Below are 19,853 nucleotides of genomic sequence, written 5' to 3' on the forward strand. Positions count from 1 at the left end.
GTCTGCAGGAATTAAGACTGAATGCTTTTGAGTATAAGTTGTTAGCATTTGCCCAACTATGCTGACCTTGAAACCAACCTCCAGAGCCACTGTGGACTGTAGATGAAATTGTACCTGTGCGTGCGTGTCTTAAAGCAGTCAGTGTAGAGTGCTGTATAAAGAATCTGTTTTTACTAACAGGTGTGCAATAAGCTCTGTCCATATCATTACATGCCTCTCTTGCCAGTGTATGTTTGAGTGTCTGGTTAGTTCATCTTGGGCTTTGTTTGCTTGTTTATTGTTTTGTTGGTTTTTTTTGTTTGTGTTTGTTTGTTTGTTTGTTTGTTTTTCTGTTGCCTACTATCCCAAGCTTGATAAGAACTTTGTTTGTTTGGGATAAAGTTTCTTTTTTCTTTTTTCCTTTTTTCTTTTTTTTTTTTTTCTTTTTTTCAGTGTCAGTTACATTAAAGTTGTAGATAAACTGAAAGTAGGTCTTGTGTGTAACAGCAGAAGTATGCACTGCTAAGGCTCAATTAGCAGATGAGGTTTAGCAAAGGACTGCTTTCTTGAGTGACTGATAGCATGTCTTTTCATTAAATTAGATAGTGTGATTTGCGGTGCTGTGTAGCAGTCCTGGCTCCTGTTTTGGAAGTTATAATTAATAGTGCTGACCTCTGACTGCGAAAAGATACAAAGCAGACCTATTATACAAAAGCAATTGTACAGTAATTTTCAGGAACAGTGGCAGTGATATTAATTTGGGATTCAGCTGCTCAGAAAGTAATAGAGTATACTGTGACCTGGATTTTTTTTTTTTTTTTGCCTTTAGTATTTTCACCCAATATTTTGAATCTTCTTTCTGCTGCAGTGAAGTTGGTAGCAGGTAGGAAGAGGTGTACCTAGAGGAAATGGGTCTAAGCAAATGGCATTAACTTATTGATCCTTATCTTTTAAAGAACATCTTGGTGTTATTTGTCTTCTTAACAGGAAAAATTATGTACTTCAACAGAAATAATGAAGTATTTCCATTGCATATGAAAATGAAGATTTGTAAAGTCACCTGACTGCCTGTCAGTGGCTAAATGGCATTTCAGTTGAACTGATTGGTGTGATGTCAGACGTAGAATGCAATATAGTTGCTATCAGAATCCCAATATTATGTTTTGAAGATGCTAGCTTATATAAGAACTAACTCTTTGATATTCTGTTTTATTGTTGTTGTTCTTCTCATTGCTGGAAAGAAGTACATAATGGAAAAATAGCAAAAAACAGTACAGTTAAGTTATAATAATAGTTAAGTATTTAGTATTTAGAAGATTTTCTTTACTAGACTAAGATAATTTCAGCTTAGTCAAAAGTGAGGCATAAAAATCAATTAGAGTTCCCATCAGGAGGATTTCAGGGACACTATGCCTCATATTAATGTAAAATTACCAGTCTAGACAAGCTAAGTGTGTATTTAATACAGAAATACTTGAATTATTTTAAAATTAAGACAGTTTTTCTCATAGTTTGACCATCTTCTTACATGGTGAGATAATGTGACAGTGGATCCTGTGTCAGTGAGCCCATCTGTACTGAAGGGTCAGTGCGTTGCAGGGGTTGATGCCTGTCAGCAGCCGAGTGCCCACGCAGCCACTCAGTCACCTCTGCCATGGGACAGGGACAAAACAGAAGAGAGGCAAGAAGACTCGTGGTCTGAGGTGAAGACAGTTTAATAGGTGAAGCAAAAACCACACTCACAAGCAAAGCAAAATGAGAAATTTATTCACCATTTCCATCAGTCAGGCAGATGTTAGCCACTCTCTAGAAAGCTGGGCATCGTTGTGTGTAGTAGTTACTCGAGAGGACAAATGCCATAATAGTGAACATTCCCCATTCCTCCTCCTTTTCTTGAGCTTTGATTGCTGGCATCATATGATATGGAATATTCCTTTGATCAGATGTGTTCAGCTGTCCCCCCTGTGTCCCCTCCCAGCCTCTTGTCTACCTCCAGTCTACCTGCTGGGGGGCGGAGTGAGAAAAAGAGAAAGCCTTGAGGCTGTGCATGCACTTCCTCCGCAACATTCAAAGTGCTGGTGTGTTATCAGCTTTGTTTTAGTCACAAATCCAAAACACAGCACCATACAGGTTGCTGTGAAGGGAATCTTTAACTCCATCCCAGCCAGAAGAGAAATCCAGAATTTTAGTTATATTTAGTTATATTTAAGAACATCATGTGCTTTCTGGTGTTTTCAGTGGTATATACCATTGAGTACTGAAACATGCATTCAATCTCTTAATCCATGCTGTACTCAAAATACTTTATTACCTGGTAATGTCTTGTAATACATCAGCAATATTTGTTTTTTCTTTAAGCCAAACAGTAGCCCCCTTAAATTAAAGGCAGAAAGCGATGCCTGAAAAATTTAAATTGAATGATAATATAAAATCTGTCTCTACAAATTGGCTTTTTTATAGCAGAAGATCCTGCTTTGAAGGTGTAGCGGTTATTGGTTAACTGTTAGCAAGTGACATGCTAATAACTGGCCCAAGGGCTTAAAAAGAGGTGCAGATAAACTAATGATGGTATAATTAAGCTGGGTAGGAGTAAAATAATGCCAGTCTCCAAAGCATACCATAGAATTAATAAAACAGGAGTCTTTAAGAGAAGAGTCATTGCACCTTTTTAATTACTGTGATAATTGTATGCTGCTTGGCTGTTCCCTAGGGGTCTAGTGAACCACTCAGAGATTTGAAGCAGTATGCTAGACATTCAATAATCTTAATAGTTCTCCAAAGCATTTGAAATATGTTTTCATTTTAGCAAAATGAGATCTCAGAGGCTTGTAATAGACAACCCCTATCTGTAACTTTAGTAAATAAAAGCATCTACAATTAGAATGCAAAGAAAAAAAAAAATCTATCCAGGCTTGGCTGCATCACCCTCAGTGGAGCAGTTACATTCTTTCTAAAGTGCTTTGCTTCCTTTTGATGAAGTGTAATATAAATGTAAGTGCTTTTTCAGTGTAATGTTCAGGAAGGTTGAGGAATCATATTCAGGTCTGCATTAGATTTAACCTAGAATGTGGAGTTTAGGTTTGAAAAAGAAGGGTTTAATGAATTTTGGCCATTGTGAACCACATCTGAGACAGACTTAGAAGAACAGGATTTTCTCATTTTGAGGTCTCAAAACGAGTTCCTCCGCAGGTTGTCTGGAATTTGAATCACCAGTTGTTCTCTCTTTCCACAGTTGTCTCACAGGGTGTTATGAACCAAGAAGAGAGGTGCCATCGAAAATAAAAAAAGGGTGGGGGGACATGGGAAGAAAATTCATCAGGAAATACATGACAGAATATTTCCATTATACATTATTTCTCAGATTACTCTGATGTACATTTTCACTCTGGTAGAGGAGTAAAATGAGAATTCCAGAGTAGTTGCCCACAATTAGAGTTATTTAGGGGCAGGATATCAGAATCCTTCACACTTCAGACACCGTTCTCTGAGGAATGAGACTGTCACCACGGTGTCGTACGTACAATACCAACCACTGCTATGGAGACCTCAATCACCCAGCCATTGCACAAATGTTTGAACCAAAGAAACTTTGCATGTAGGCAAAGAACCAACAGTGGCTCCGCCATATGGGATATAATAAGACTGAGGATCTAAGAGTCAATAGTTACTGAAGTAGACTGGGAATCCTTTGGTGCATGAAAATGTCTGGAATCAAATCTTCTCTAAATCTGACCCAAAACCAGTGGAACCATGCATAGGAATGTTGAAGAATTAATGAAGTAGGCTATGTTTTGTAGTTTCCTCTTATTCATATCAATATTTCTGTGGGTAGAATTGTTTTTTTCAGTGCTTTGCAATGTGTTTTGTCTTTGACACGTATTGCATGATACAAATCTTGATCCAGTTTGTGTACCGGCACTCTGCCAGTGAGGCAGTGCCCCAGTTATAAAATCCAGAACTGCTAAATGAGCTCCTGCAGTTTTTTGTTTGTTTGTTTGTTTGTTTTTGTTTGTTTTGGTTTGGTTTTTCTATGACCTCCCTATTATGAAACTTTGTTTCTAAACAATGATGTTCCTTTAATCTGCTGGTGAGGAGATACAGCTTAAAACCAGCTATCTTAGCAAGAAATAGTAAAATGAAGTACTCTCTCCTGCTAAGGCAGGACATTTTTAAGACTTTCTAGGAAAAGTTGTTGCCTTTTTCTCATCAGGTTTGTTGTTGTTTTTCTTCATTGTGATATTTGGAATAAACCCAGAAAATTACCATCTTTTCCTTCCCTGAACCAGCAAACCCTACTGGAACTTAAAAAAATAAATAAAAGGACTCCCATGAAAGAAACTTCTGATGGACTATCCCCAAAATTGTGGGGTTTTTTTAATGGTCAGAACTCTATTTCTCTGTACTAAGACACAATTATTGCCCTGGAGTATGTGGAAAAATAATCACTGTCAATTTGACCAATAGTTTTCCAGGCAGAGAAATCACACGTTCCTCATACAAGGAAGTAAGAGGAATGTTTTAATTAACATAGTTCATTTTGCTGTCTCTTCTACACCATCACCTGCACTTGTCAGGAGGAAAACTGTTGCTCCCAGTACAACTGAGCTCTTGAATCACTGCTGCAGGTTAGTTGTAAACTGTCTGTTAACTCCTGGAAGGCTTGTTACAATCTGAAAGAACAGAGCAGAGGATCTCTTTAAATCCCCCCTCTTGAAGATAATTCTTTTATTCATTTTCCTCACTACTTTGGCTTCAGCTGGGTAATTTCCCAAGGTGTCAGAGTTACTTCACCAGTTCTGTGCTGCCCAATGGCATAAAATGGCATTGTGATAAAAATGACATGTGCCAAAATGCTCACTGATAGAATGAGCATCCTCTTCCCTCAGATCAATTAAGACCTCATCCTCTGTTACCAGATCCTGAAAATGATCAGACCTGGACGAGAATGCAAGCTGATTTTTACTTGGGAATGTCATCTAAGTTCCGTGTTTCCTCCTTTTCGTTGCTAAAAGGGGTGCAGAACTTCTGAGCTTATAAGGTCTGTAGTATGGAAATACAGTATTCAGATAGGTAACATAGCTTCACTCTGTTGAAAATTGTAGCCTGATCCAAAGCCAAAGTCTAGAACTCTTAATCTTCCCCATCTAGCCATTTTAGATAGTCCCTACAAATCATACTGTACTTTGCTGTCTTATACTAACTACATCATGTTGCAATAGACAAAAGTATCTTTAGGCAGGTAATATGGGCCAGCAACTGTTGTGAACCCTGCATGCCAAGCCAACATGCTCAGGTACACCAGATCATACTCTGTGCCAGTGCTTTTCTCCTGCCCCAGTACATGGAGGACTCACCAGGGCCTACAAGTTGGACAGTCTGCAGCCCCTAATGTCTGAGTTTCTGAATACTCAATCATCTTTGCATTTGGTCTTCCCCATTTTCTACCCTCCCATCTTCTTTTGTCATTAATTCTGTAGTTAGTCTCTCCCTTTGTCAGTGTTCATGCCCTAGCCTGTCTTGAATCTCAGTGATACTTACTGCTTATTTCCATGTCCTTCCCCATTCTGTATCACTAGCAGGAAAGATGAGTTCCTTCCTAAGAACTTCTCTAGGTTGAAATGGCAGCTTCCTTTCTCTGTCCTTGCTGGTTTCTTTGAATCTTTTGACCTTTTTGCCTCAAGAGAAGAGTAAGGATCTTTATGTCACTGGGAATTAAGTTCTTCCTTCTTATTGCTATACCTTGGAGGACTGTTTGAGAACAGGTTCATTTTTTTAGTCCTATAAAAAGTCTGCACATCACTTAGTTTTGTGATCATAAGAAAATGTCAACTTGAAGCCATACTGGAGGTTCTTTTCTACAGCTCTTTCTCAGAACTTAGCAGTTCCCTCAGAAGTTTGAACCAAGGTTGTGCAGCTATGTTGAATCAGAGCTAGACCTCAGATCACAAGCACCTGAACCCTGAGGAGGAGGGCTGCAGATACTGCACCATCATATTTTCCATGGAAAAGTTCAATGGTGTTTCAAAAGTCACCATTCCAAACATGAAGCTGTAATAAACTTTAGTAGGAAGTTGCATTGATTTATCAGAACAAGAAGTTCACCATGAACTTACATTTCATGTATGGTCTTATTGTGAAAGGATTAATAAGTTAAAGTTTAAATATAAATCTGAAATGAAGAGTACCTACTGTATTGTCCTTTCTCCTAATGCCTTTCTGATCCACAAATCATTCCCATATAAGGTTCACTTTCTCACAAGGGTAAAAACTACTATTGTTTTTTCTGCAGTGTAGCAGGTGTATCACAGCTTTTGGATGTGAAGAAGGTAAGCTGATAAATTTCAATATCATTCCAATAAAATATTACCTAGTAGAATATATGCCCATGTCTCTGTGTCAGTTGTCACCTCTGGTTAGGAAACAAAAAAAATGCATCTTCTTGGAAAGGTCCCTACTGAAAACACAAATTAAGTCCAGCTATGACTACTATATGAAAGTTCTTCCTTGGCAGCCACTTGCCTGGAAACAAGCACCCAAGCCGTTCCTTACTGAGCTGATTTCTCTGATGCTGTTGTCCAGAACAGACTTCCCTTGTGTTATTGGAGATGTTGAGTCAAGAAAAAACAAAATAATCCAAATTCCTCCCATTAAAAAAAAAAATCTCTTTCAATCCAGTTCTCCTTTTCTTCATCTCACAGTCTAAAATTCCCCTCTGAGAGTCTTTTAAGCCCATGAAATAAAAAAAAAAAAAAATTAAAAAAAGAGCAATAAATGGCAGCAAATGCGGCTGCAACAAATGCTGCTCCTATCTTCAAGAAGGGCAAGTGAACTACAGGCTGGTGAGCCTCACCATAATCCCTGAGCAGGTGATGGAACAACCAATCTTGGAAACTATTTCCAGGCACACGAAGGACAAAAACATGACCAGGAGAAGTCAGCATGGATTCACAAAGGGGAACTCATGCTTACTGAACCTGATAGCCTTCTGCAATGAAATGGTTTGGTAGGTGAGGGGAGAGCAGTAGAGATATTCAAAAGCTGTCTTGACATGGTGCTGAACAGCCTGCTCTAGTTGGCCCTGCTTGAGCAAGGGTGGAGTGGGAGGTGTTTGGTCCAGATGGACCAGACCCTTCCTGCCTCAGCCATTCTGTGATTCTGAGTTTCTGTCAAACTCTGGGAAGAGGGGCTGTCACCATGATGTCTATTAAATTCTCCTGGACTCTGCTTTCACAAGCAAGGGCGTATAATGATCTCTCCAACATGTTCCTGTCATTCCCCGAGACTGTATAGACAGTGAGGTACAGTGTGATGGGAAGACTCAGCATCCAGCTGGGTTACAGCATCCGGAGGTCTCATTGGAGGAACAGAACATTTCCTTCTCCACCATGTAAAGGGGAGGGCAGGAAGAGGACAGGAAAACTCCTGCAAAGACCTAGATCTCTTGGCATTCTCTCTGGCATGTGCTGGAGTGTATGAGGAATGTAGGCACATTCTAGTGGTGATAAGGACACAGAGTATGAAACATGACTGTCAGATCAGTTTGTTTTGAGGAACTCTTCATAATAGCAAGAAGCAGCATTTAGGATTCTTTCCTGACAATTATAGCTGGGGTGGAAACTGAATGTTTGTTAAAAGAACTGCTAGGTAGGACTGTCTTTGGTTGTGTGAAAAGCAGTCATATAAATGGAGATGTAGTTCTTCACTTTATTAAATTCCCATTTCAAAACATTTGCAGAGGATGAAATTAACCTGCTTTGTGAGATAAATGGATCTTCAGCATCTTATAGCAAACCCGAGAGGCAAAATTATTAATTTCACATCTACCAGGTAAAGAGAATGTGAAAAAAAGATAATGATCCTTGAGAAAAAGTAGATAATATGATTTCTCCTATGACATATCTCCGTCTCCAGATTTGTTGTAGTCTCTTACTAATTATAAGGTTAGCCTCAAAAAACACACTGAAAAAATATTGATTCAGAAATTATTTTTTGGTAAAAAAACCCAGCAAATTGGGAGTATATTTGTAATAAAAAAAAGACTGGTATATGGGCACCTTTAATAGAAGTGGTAAATTACTTGTGGAAAATTTTGGTAGGGCATTCCCCTTAGTATTACTCTGTTCTGAACAAATTGAACATAAACTGTTCCATGGAGGCTTTGGATCTCTCTTTTTAGAGTATTATCACTGCAGATTTAAATAAATACATTAGTAATCTATTACTAAAAGCAATTAGAAATACAGAACAGGGAATGTTATGGGGATAGATGCCTTCTTCTGAAGTTCTATGAGTGCCTTGAATTTCTCTGTAACTACTTTCTGCTGAGAACTTTCTTCCTTCTTCTGAAGACCATTTTCACATAAGTTATTCCAGTTTTCACATCCAGTTATGCCATACTGCCTTCCAGTTATAGGCAAACATTAACTTGATTATGGTTCTTTGACAAAAACATTAGCAAATGGGACAGGAAAGCGTGGCTTTTCCTCTGACTTAGTCAATGCAGAAGGTTTAATCCAAAACTAAAGCAAAACCTTTTATACATTTGATGTGGCCGAAGTATATTTACTTCTTCAATTAATGGCTAGAAGAATAAATAATTATGCATGGCTTAGAGTGTGTATGTGTGTATATACATATGCATATATCTGCATCAATCCACTTCTCTTTCTCCTTCTTATACATGTATGAATGTATCCCTCCTGTGACCAAAGGGGATTCAGACTCTAAAGAACAGGTTTTGTAGTTTAAAAAAATAGTTGAGCCAACTTCTGAGCCATCTGTGTTAGAAGCCAGGAAAATAAGATGTCCTGTAGACAACAGAAGCCTGATTTCTTAACAAATTGTCCACTAATTATCACCACCTCATGATGGTAATCCTATTTTCCTTTATGACAGACATGTAAGGCAAGAGGCAGCACCCAATTAACCAGGAATCTGCTGTCAAATGGCGTATTTGATGTTAGACTTCTGCTTGTCTCCTCTGAGCCTCCTGAATGAGGGCACTAGTTGGACTCTTTGTCATCTTCTGGAATTAAATTCTGGCAGGACTATTTCAAATTTGTTTAAATTTGAAACTATTTATTTGGATGAAATTTGCTAATGGTTTTAAAGCATATTGAGAGATGGAAATTAACAGACAGGCATGCTGCGCTCTTTTATTATTTTAAGGTGCACCCTTTTGTTTGAGGCTGTTACACCACGTGTTGTCCTGCTCAGCAGCTTTGACCTGCTGTAAAAACATGTAAAAGCAAAATTCTATTAGGGCATCTGTGAGGCATGAAACATCTAGGAATTATGTAGAAGCACTGGGATATTTAATTTTGAACTTTTAAGTTTTCTTTAAAGAAAAAAATTGCTTACAAAAAAGTGAAATCAAAGGTTTGCAGAATGAACGGTGCATTAATTCTACCTCACTTCAAAGGAAAACAAACAATGACACTGCTCAGGTGCTTCCTTCCCCCCCCCACAATTTTTGGGAGGCGTTTTGGCTTTGCAAAGCTGTTTGTTTTACAAATGTAGGATTCTTGTGTGCAGAATCCAGTCCAGCCTCCTGAAGGTTCTCAGGAGGAAGAAATGGTGCTATGAGTTCTGGCTTTTCTGGTGCTACTTCTTGCCATAAAGTACAATGTCAACTTTATAGCCTAGATTATAGAGTAGGTATCTAGTTTGAGACCTGAAGTCAGGGCAAATCCCAGTGAAGAAGTATCCTGAATTTGGAGGAGAAAAAAAAAATTCTCTTCAGGATCCTAGGTCACGTAAGTGCTGTAAATAGGTAATGTTGCTCTATAGTCCAAGGATCTCTTCTGGTCAGCAAGTGTGCATCATGTTTCGGTTTACAGTTGCAGAAAAATGAAGTCAAGACAGTTCAAAGAGTGCTAGACCTCAGTTTCTATAGATTTAAAAGAATTGTTTTGTTTGTTAATCCATCTAATTAGTGCTGAGCGTGTTGGTTAGGCAGGGAGGGACATCCCTGTGGAACTGAGTTTCTTCCAGACTCTTAGAGGTGATGAACGTTCGAGGAAGGAAAGCTGTTCTATATTCTTTTTTGCTACTCTGCACCTATGTGGCTAGATGGGTTCTGGCCCAAAGAAAATAAAACATTTGACTGTGAAGACACTGAGCAAACAATTACTTACTCAAATATCTAAAACGAAATAAGAAATAAAATTGGGAAGTACCGTGCATAGCATTATCATGAAGCACTGTATTAAAAGAATAAAATGGAGATTAAAATGGGACTGCCAGTGAAGTCAATGATTTAGGGCTCTTGCATTCCAGTACTTGTGTTCTTTCATCCACAGGTTGATCTTTTTTTGAATGAAAAATGTGACCAACCATCTAAAATACATTAACAACTGTATTTTCAAATTTGTGCTTCTGGTGTCTGCACGTAGCTCTCTTTCAATGTATTCCATCCTTTGAGCACTCTTTTTATTATTTTAAATATATTGAAAATTATCGGTGCATTTAGTTCATGCATATTCAGTCTGTTAAATCTTGACCCAGTTCCTGGTGAGGAGAAAAGAGGGTTTTCTTTTGGGAAAGGAAGAGTTCAGTTTTATCCGTTAATTCATGAATCATATTTTTCAGAAAGCTCTCTGAAGGTGTTTTGGTACAGAAATTCTGTGTTAGAAAATGATGTTTATAGTGTACTTTTATCTTTTAGCATTATACATATGGGAAAATGCATGTAAAGCAAAAAGGCAATAATAAGTGTTTACTCTTGACATGCAGAAGTGCCTTTTTATTTCTAAAAATGTATATTCTTTGGAAACAAAAATCAAGCTGTCTGTCAATTGTTCTTTGTTTTGGCTGTTTCTGGAGATGTTTTGTTTGCAATTAGCTTTAAAAAAAAAAAAATTCAATTATTTACTTAATTACTGTTGTACAGCATTGAATTTGAGAGGATGACCCACTGTGTTACTAGCATGTTTGGCCAAATAAATGAAGAAAATAACTTTTAATGACCTGAGCATAATTATAGATGCCTTTGGAATGACAACTGGCAAAAATTGTATTATAATTAAATTTCCATTATAAAAGTTTCATCTTTTTTGTCTGACATGTAAGGCTAGATTGTGAAGAGTATTCATTTATGAGAGGAAGAATTAGAGAGCTATAATTTATAATTCAGGATAATCAATGAAAGCATTTCCTTTGTCAAGAAACCTTTCACTGACAAATAGCATTGCATTTTTAGTTGTTTTACAAAGAAACTAAAAATTCTTTCGTTACTTATTTCAGTTACTGTAAAAGGAAATGCAAAATCCTGGTAGTTGAATCAAGTCTTGTGCGGTAATTCACGGTAACATTATGCAGATACGGCTTCTCAGACAGTCTGTTTTTCTCTTTACTAACATTAACTTTGTCTTAGTATATACCTAAGACTGTTCATGAAGAAGTAGGATATTTATAAGGCCATCTTATCAAAGTTTTGTTCAATCTTGAACAGAGTTGTTTCTAATACAAGAACTGATAACATATTCTGATTTTCAAACTTCCGAATTCCTGGCTTGAGATGGATGCTTTGCCTTCCAATACTGGGGTCTCAAAGAAGACAAACAAAAACGTCATGAGGCGACCCTGTCCATTTCTGCATGATCTTTCAAAGGGGGCTCCAGCAAAGATTAATATTTTAGAAGGTTTTGGCACTGGATTTTCAAAGGCAACTGCAAATTTACAGATGGGTAATGCTTCTAAGATACCCTTATTTGAGCTCTGTATATAAAGAGCTATTTTTGGGTGCTTTGGTATCACTATTAATTGGACGCAGGTCTACTCCTTGTACACTGATTCCACTTTCTATAGTATCTGTTCATTATTTAAACAAAGTGCATATGCCATTACTCTCAAAATATGATTCTTATGTGCACAGAAGTGTTGGACTCTTGGCTAAGTAAAAATTCCTTTCATCCTACCTAGGAACGTATTAAAACAATGAATCTATTTCCGCTCTGTTAACATCACAGAATAGTTTAGCATGAATCTTTCAAAGCTAATTTATTTTATTCTGTGTTACAGCAACACACTCTCTGTTAAGCAGTTAATGTACAATGTACTGAGTTTCTGAAAGAACTGACTCGAAAATAGGTTATTTTGATAATGATAATTTTCAGAGACTGTTAAATTCAAAGTGATCATTTACTTCTGTATGTGCTACTACTTTATGTTAGTCTTTTAACTTACAGACCATTGCATATGAAAGCAGTCAGTGTTAGTACCTTAAAATCTATCAGAAAAGTACTGTTCTGCATTCATTTTCATGCTCTGAAGTAGCTGCTTCCTGGACGTTACTGTAAATAGCTGAGGCCAGTTTGCACGTCTGTTTGTTCAGACCACATACTTTCATCCCTGGAAAGGGATTGTACCTTGATTGTTTAAACTATATGATTTGCAGTTAGACACTATCTTAAGATTTATTCTGCATTTGGAGGTTTGTAGATGCACAGTTCTCCAGTGGATCAGACTAGAAGGGTTTTTTTTTTTTCTTAAAATTAAAAAATTTGAGCTGTCTTCTATTATTGAGAAGTTTTAAGTGTCATGGCCCTAGGTCTCTTCTGTAACAATTCAAGTCTCATATCAGTTGATTTGACAAGTTGAAATGCTGTAATGGTAGGGCAACACAGTATTCTGCCTTTGCAGTGTCTTAAAGATGCATGAAGAAGGAAAAGGTGGCCCTCAAACAATTCTGTGAACATCAGTACATCACAGATCTGCATAAACATTTAATTATTTCTTCATAGCAGATAGTTCTGTATCCTGATCAAAATGAATGCACCTAGTACAGCTGAGCAATTGATTGGAGCAAATCTTTATGAAGTTCCTAGATCATACATAAATGGTGACTTACTTATTTCTCAGATCTACAACTCATTAATCTGGGTTTATTTTCATGAACACAGGTAACCTGTTTCTTTATTCTTCCAAAATTTTTGCACAGGTTTATTTCTGGCCCCAAATGGATGGTGGAGCTATTTGATGATGGTAGAAAGATGTGTGAGGTTGGATAAACTAATTTTAATCTCATCCTCAGAAAAAGCTGAACTATGTTTGCTAAAATTTTCCAGCATGATGGAAGGAGTAGTTGTTTCAGACTAAATTGTTAATATTTGGCAAAGTTAAACAAACAGTTGGTAATAGACTGATAACAAAATGTACATGACAACTATGTGCACTGTTTTCTGTGGGTGTATACTTGCTTGTGCTATTTCTCATGCAAAATACCAAATTTAAGGTTACCAAACAAATTCAGAAAATATTTAGTTGCTTTACTTTAACATGCAGTAGCTCATGCCTGACTAAAATAAAATACATTGAATACCATTTAAAGCAGTAGTGAATATCTTTGATTTTATTCAGTATAAAAGTTAAGCAGTATACGCTACATAGATACTCTTTTTAAAGAAACTTGAAGTGATGTCAGTTGTCTCAGATAGTAGAGTTGACCCTTAATTCTAATCAGAATTTTGATGTGCTGTGGTAAAATCACAGGGCATGTGATGTAGAAGAAAAGGAATTTTTGCCTATTTTCGATTTTAAGTTTTCATGGATTGCAAAAATTTAAATTTTTGCTGTTTGAGAGAGGGAAAATGTCTTCAACAGTGTTGCAGTGGTATTCGATGTCGAGACTATGTCTGGAATCACTTTTCCCAGCAGAAAAAAACAGAAGCTGAAATGTGCTGCAACTTGAGATTGCTCTAGAATGAGACAACCTGCAGGAGGATGCAGAAGCTGTCATGGGTCAGTAAGCCTTTACCTGCTCAGACATTAAGAATTGCACAAGCTGATGCTCTCTCTCGATAGCTGTATCTCTTCATATAGAGAAAAAAAAGGGCAAAAACCAGAACAGCTTTTGTGGGTGTGTGGATGGGTGAGCAGAAGTGAATGTGGAATCATTCACCTATTGAGGGGGGAAAAGCTCATTTCAGATAGAAGCTTTCTAGATGAGGATCAGGAGACTCTCGAGTCCTTTGCTTTGGCAAAAGTTCAACTTCTGCTTTGACTGAAGCTCATTAATCCAGTCTAATCTGGGCCTGCATTTTTTGCTGGTTTCCATAATTTTCTTTTGCTTTTGTCCATGGAAAAAACCTCTTTCATCCTTCTCATTAACTTTCCCATTTTATTCATCATGTTTGACAACAGTTTTGGGTAGCACTTCACATATACGCTGTCTTACATAATAGGGTACGTAGGCATAATCCTGACAAGCACAGTTGATAACAATTTAAATAACATTAGATTTTTTTTTCAACTAATAATGATCTATTGCTGAAAAACAAATTCCAAGGCTAGTCTATGGTATTTATCAGGACTAATCATGTTTTCAAGTTACTAATAAGTAATCTGATTATGCTGTATAATCATATTGCCATCATGCTGTTATTTCAAGTCATTTTATTTTGGGGAAAGGAAATACAAGCCAATAAAACTAGACTAATTTTGCCTTCTGTGATCAAACTTGGAAAGGTTTTGTCAATATTTTTGTAATAAACATTCTGCTGACTTTACCCCGGAATTGCTATGAGTAATTTTAGGAAGTAATGTGGTTCCTCAGACAGCTTAGTGCCTATGGAAACAATAAATGTTATTCCCATAAACTTATTTTCTAAAATTCCACAGAAGTATGGGTTGCTAATTGAGAACTACCTCCAGATTTACATACGCTGTCAGAAGCTGCGCTTGTGCTGCTCAGTGTGTATCCTTGGTAATTTCTGTAGTCAACATGGAAAGACAGACTTTGCAAGAGGCTGATTCAGAGAAGGATCCAAACAAAGTGCTCTTATTCATCTTCTAAATGAATATTTTTATATTCATCTTCTAATGTTATCATCTTTCTGCTGATGATATAATAAAATACTTCTAGGGACACTAACCTCCTATATTTTTGTAAATACCCACAACTCTCCTTGGGGATAAAGTTAAAACATTCTAGGATGAAGATAAGATTTGCTGCTTCTATAATATAAAGACCTGCCCAGGATGGATACATAGGGTTACTGTCAGTCCTGATACATCTTGATGAAGGACTAAAATCAGTTATTTTGCTAAAATCAGGTAAGGAACATCTCCTTTTAGGTTCGCGTTTGGGCCACTGTTGATTAAATTCTGTGTTATAATGTGAAATAGGGCTTTGAATTTCTGAATCTGAGCAGAATGCATTCTTACTCTGAATAGAGAAGACAAATATCTCCTTAATCTTCCTAAATATATCCATTCATTTTTAGATGAGCCATTACCAAGGTTAAAGTACAACACTTTGACTCTGCTCGCTCTCAATGGCTGTTTCAAGGATGATACTATTTATTATGTTGGTGGACTTAGAAGTTGTCCAAACATCTGATGTAAACAAGGAAATTGCCATATTAGAAAAAAGACCAAATTCTGAAGTTAGTTGCTATGGATTTTATGCAACTGTTTTGAAATACTGTGAGAGATGCCAGGGAACTGTGCTGCTTAAGAATAAGCTGACAACAGTAGCATTACTGGCAGAGTTTCATGTTCTAGAAGAAAAAAAAAAAATTAGTTCTATCAGAAAGATTTGCTTTATTTTTTTAACAGTTCTTACTGGTGGGGAGGGGTTCTTTGGATTGTCTTTTCAGTCAAATCTAGTGAAAAAGGCTAAATTGTGTTCCTAGAAATATATGTTATACACTGCTATAGTTAAATCAGTTCTCAGATTACACTATGTCAATAATTTACCTATATGCCCACATCACTTAATACAAACAAACACAAACACCAGTGTATGTTTTGAGTGTAATGTTTTTGTACACAGTACAGCTGAATGGTCAAAATGCATTGGAGGTACCTACCATTGCTAGCCAGAATAGACTAGAAATCACAGTACAGGTACTGAGACCACTTGCCTTTTATGTTCTCATGATGTTTCGATAACTCAAAACAAGACTTCATGCAGAAGTGGCAGCTAGAAGACCAAATCTGTAAATTTAGCCACACACCCTCCAAACCTGATGGAAGAGACAGGAGAAGGAAACTGATTGTAGGGGACTGAAAAAAGGGTGACACAATGGAAGGAAAAACACAGGCATGCCAGACCTCCCCCTTCGCTACCTAAATACATACTAGGTTCAGTAGGTTCAAATCTGAGATGCTTGATTTTTTAAAATCGTTTTGCGAATGTTTATTGAATTATTCTTAGAGTATTGCCCTGTGCTGCCTACTTGTTCACTTTGTTTCTTCTTGTGACTGCTTACTTTGTCCAGAATCTTCACTTTTTTTTTCCTCTAATTTCTCTGCTGTATATCAGGCTTCTGATTCAGACAACCCATCCCTCTTTAGCAAGGCATTTAGGAAGATATTACGCGTAAGTCCCACTGAAGTAAATATGCACTTTCAGTTGTGATACGTTGTCCTTGGCCAACCAAGGGTCTGCCAAAGTCTCCAAAGGGAATGCCAACAAATAAGGGAGAAGCCCTTTTCTGTCCTGTGGAGGAATTATATTTGGCATAGGACCTTCTCAGGTGCTTCAAGCAGAATTGCCATGTGAAACAGATGAGAGGAACCCCAAAGGGAATACTGTCAAAGGCATCAAATAAATGTGAATGTCCTGCAACATCTGGTTAATCTTCCTTGTAAAATAAAGAGCTGCTTCAGAAAGAACTCTTGACAGTTTCTTTGAAGTTTTTTCAAACCAGAGAGGATTTTTTTTTAACCTGTAGTTTCATCATTGAAAGGATATCTATCATTGATACATATGTGCCATTTGGCTTCACTTTGATCCAAATAATACGTAAAGCATTTTTGAAACTTGTGGTGGTGAACTTTATTCTATAGTTGGATAACACTTTCATCAAACCGTCAACCAAGAGCAAAATCATTTAGAATATAACCAGGGCGAATTGTGAACTCAGCATACATTGATTTGCAATAAATCTAGACAAAAGCAATCTCATCTTCAGTAGAGCACTGACTTGTCCAGGGATTTAGATAAACACCAGAAGAGACAGACCTGGTCTTTCAGAAATTAGATTTAGAAAAATGAGAGCTGTATTTCTGCACAGATTTCCAGAGATACATCATGTTTTGGATTATTCAGAGTTAATAATTTTTTTTGCCCCTGCTCAAACAGTGCTAACTTCAGTGTGGAATGGTTCCTGGATGCAAAGGAGGAGCAGAAATCCAGTTAATAACATTCTCGTTGACCACATCCCTGTGTGACCCTGTGTACAAGGAGGGTCCACTGGCAGACAGCATCATTCTGGAATTCAGAGCACATTCAGAGAAGGAGTAAGCTTAGGAATTTGGACATGAGCCAGAAGGCGGTACAGCCTCAACATCTTGAAATATTAGAGTGTTAAACCAGTGAGGATAGTCCCTAGTAATGAGAAGTCTTTTAGGAAATAGTTTCTGGACTAGTTTCAACAGAAAAACATAAGGAGGAGTATTTACTTCCCAAAGGGTTGCATTCTGGCCCCAGCACATATGCTTTCCCGTAATTTTTTCGCCAATTCCATAGTTTCTCTAGAAATGTAGAGCTGAAAACTATCATGGGAAAAACAGAACATCCAAGTAGATTTAGCCATAGATTTTTTCATTAGATAGACAGAAGCCAAGATATTTACTTGGAAGCCTTTTCCTTTTTCACAGACCAGTTTCATTCGGTGTTACTTCTTTGCTTTTGAAAGTTAAATTTTGGAAGAACTTGGATATTCAGAGAAAGCTATTTTTGGTGCTTAGTCTTCTAAGAAAGAATCATGCAAGTGGTATTTCTAAAAGGGGATGATAAGAGACTTGCAGCCTATATAAATCCTATTACCATGCAGATATATAGCGAAATTTTTCTTATGTCATGGATTGAAAGATCTTTTAGAAACACAGAAGTGATACCTTATCCTTTCTTGGAAGAAGTCAGCAAATTTACTGGACCACTTTTTATAGAACCAGATTGTGCTGTAATACGTAACAGGATCACCATCAGGTAGGAACAGCACTTGCAAATCTCAGATGTCATGGATTATATCAGAAATGGTGACTTGTGGAGAGATCTACTGTCAAGATACAGTTATACAGAATATAGCTATTTCTTGGAAAAGTCTTAATAGCAAAAAGAAATAAAAAGGAGCATAGATGTAATGATGCTTTTAACAGTCTGCAAGTCATAATAGTTCAGGTTGCAAAATAATCAACTTTATTTTATATGAATACAAGCAACAAATAAAAAAAATGAGCAGAGAAAAATTGATGGAAAAAATGTTTTAGTTTTCGTGATGAATTTATTTTAATCTGGGGGAAGCTTGGCATATGAAAATGGCAGTTCCATCTACAAAAACATCTGAGATATTTCATCCAAGCATATTTTAACCACAAGAATATTTTCCACATCTTGGACTGATACTATTGCATTGGTACAAAACTTTTCTAAAGTCCATTCGTTGAGACAGAAGGAACATATGATTAAATTCAGATGTTAGTAGGTTTTCCCTGATGGCTCATCTGTGGTTTGTAGAGCTGCAAATGTTTCTCTCCTCATAAAAGAAGCAATTCCTTAACTTTAATGATACCTGTAGTTAAGTGTGGTTCCAAAACACATAGCGCTAATGATGTAGAAACTAATTACACCACGTGACTTTCACTGTAATAGCTTGTGTAAAATCAATCTGTGACATGGCTGTGGATCTTATTCTTCATGTATTTTTCATGCTTTGTTGTGCTTGATTCTGTTACCAGTTAGTGTTTTCCTTTTAACCATTAGGTATCTGAAGAATTCGTGTTGTGTGGTCCTTTCCTGCCATCTTCATGACTGTACTGGGTTAGTGTTGAACTGGCTCTGCTAGACTGCAGACAAAAATTCTGGATCCTGAGGCCTTGCCTTCTCCACAGGAGCTTTGCTGTTACCGGAGTAATTCACATCACTGTGAATATGAGGAGACTCAGGCCCTGATCTTTAGTGGGTTTCAAAACTGCGTGGACTTGGGTGCAGATGTTGCTAACAACCGTCTCTTGTGTGAAGTTGCTGGCAGAGGGGTAATTTCACTAGTGCTTTGTTTTTAATAGATATTTCCTCTGTCAGTGGCTAAGTAACCTCATGCAGTCTTTAATTTCAAAATTAGTCTTTGAGGCAGGGTGGAGGTTAGAGCTCTTAATTTGTACTTTGATTGTGTCGGTAAATCAGATAGCTTTAGAATGATTAACATGAAAAAAGCAAAATGTTTAATGATTCACTCATCTGTTTGGATAAAGAAAAGTTGAGGGATATTTAAATTTTTTTTCTTTACCCTTCAATGTCTTTGATTTGCAGACCTCCATAAAAATTTTAACAGCCATACAGCTGTGCCATTACTGCGTACAGCATTCCGTGTAATGCATATAAGCTTATTGACTAGAGGTCTGCTCAGTAACCTGCTGAGGATCACATGGAAGTAATTGATGGAGCCCCAGAAATCTCAGCTGAGAAACACTGATCCTGGTGATTTATAGCAGGGTTTATGGTAAACTACATCGTGTAAACTAAATCAGAGAGTGACATTCTAGGAATTACAAATTTTGTAAATCCACGTGGTTGTTCCTCAGTTGCGCAGAGTGTGTTTTCTAGCAGATGGTTCAGACCTGGGCTAAATTCTGCATGAAAAGGAAGCGATACAGATACATCTTCATGCTTGTAGCTTCTTAGTACAATGCAAGATTCCTTAGACTTTTCCATTTGATCACCTCTGAATACTCAGTTCAGAACAGTGTGGCTTAAAGGCACGTAGTGACTAAAGAATAATGGGAGACAGAAAATGGAATTGCATTGTTCTAGTAGAGGGATAGATAAGATTTCTGTAACCTCAATTAGGTCAGTATAAGAGGAATGCCTGTAGGCCACGAGCTGGGCTAAAACTCCTCTTCCTAGTTTCTGTTACTGAGGCTGGGAA

The 19,853-nt window shown here is 37.2% G+C and overlaps 1 protein-coding gene across 10 annotated transcripts in view; it reads left to right on the forward strand.

The window, feature by feature from the left end:
• The window catches only part of PTPRM (protein tyrosine phosphatase receptor type M), a 466,670-nt gene that overhangs the window by 190,049 nt on the left and 256,768 nt on the right, over window positions 1-19,853 (forward strand). The gene's annotated exons all lie outside the window — the stretch shown is intronic.

Source organism: Patagioenas fasciata, chromosome 2, assembly GCF_037038585.1.
Source record: "Patagioenas fasciata isolate bPatFas1 chromosome 2, bPatFas1.hap1, whole genome shotgun sequence".
Taxonomy (NCBI): Eukaryota; Metazoa; Chordata; class Aves; order Columbiformes; family Columbidae; genus Patagioenas; species Patagioenas fasciata.